The sequence below is a fragment of the Echinops telfairi genome, unplaced genomic scaffold (genome assembly GCF_000313985.2).
Source record: "Echinops telfairi isolate 266 unplaced genomic scaffold, ASM31398v2 ScPeMD7_63;HRSCAF=240, whole genome shotgun sequence".
Taxonomy (NCBI): Eukaryota; Metazoa; Chordata; class Mammalia; order Afrosoricida; family Tenrecidae; genus Echinops; species Echinops telfairi.
In genome coordinates this window covers 202,240-203,447 of record NW_022103961.1, presented here as the reverse complement: position 1 = coordinate 203,447, position 1,208 = coordinate 202,240, and positions in this window count along the sequence as shown.

The window sequence follows — 1,208 nt, the reverse complement described above, 5'->3', positions numbered from 1 at the left end:
TCGGCATCATTGCATGTATTTCATGAGTCTCAAGAGGACTTTATAGATTCGTATTGGACATATATGCAAATTTTGGACTTACGGACTTGATCTGGACTGGCCTGGGACATATCCTCAATATTCAATTGCTCTTGTATATAAACCTCTTACATATACACACGAGTTTCTATAAATTTGTTTCTCTAGTCTATCTGGACTAACATAGTGTGACACCCATATGGTGGCAGAGTAATGCAAATAAGATATATGGAACCCTAAAGAAGGGAGTGGTCGGTTCTGCTATACCACTAGACTTAAAAAGAGCCATCCCAGAAGTGAAAAGGGGATCATACAACCATGAAGAGCCAGGAATATAACACATCCTTTGGACAAAGAGTCCCTGCACTAAGAATCGCTTAGACCAATGGTTCTCAACCTGTGGGTCGCGACCTCTTTGGGAATCAAATGACCCTTTCACAGGGGTTGTCCCATTCACAACAGTAGCAAAATTAAAGTTATGAAGTAGCAGCGAAAATAATTTTATGTTAGGGGGCGTCACCACAACATAAGGAACTGTATTAGGGGTCGCAGCATTAGGAAGGTTGAGAACCACTGCCTAGACCAAGGAGACAGAGAGCAAGCAGTACCAGAGATGGTGAGAGACAGTAAGAAGCAGCAGCACATAAATGGCAATAACAGAACAAGAGTGGTTAACTACCAAGTGGTGTGGTAGTTTCCTTGCCCACAGAATAAGAGCTGACTGCCTTCAGACAGGAAGCTTGCTGGCAGAGTAGGATAACTCTGGGTACTTAAAAGAGCTAGAGGTGCACTTCTTGGAAGAGCTCAAAACTTTTGTAACACTTAGCTGAGCAGGGCATAGGTCAACCTGGCCTAATAGCTCCAGAGGTCTGAAGGGGAAGAGAGAACATGGCTAAGAAGAAACTATTCTCACAAAAGAATTGTATCCTGAGTTGTGTCTGACGCTGAATTGCAACCTATTAATTCCAAAATAAACCTGTTGTGAATTCTGTGCAGCGATCATAAAAAATTATTGAACCCAGAAGAAAAGCAGAGTTCTATAGGCAGGACAATTAGTGTCAGAATTGGTCAATAAAGTTGGAGGGTACAGGCATGTCTAAATTCCACCTCACATGAATCAACGTATGGCTAATGATCATAATTCTCCCTTGTAAAGCTAGAGAAGTCAGGTGCCACACCCATGCATTATT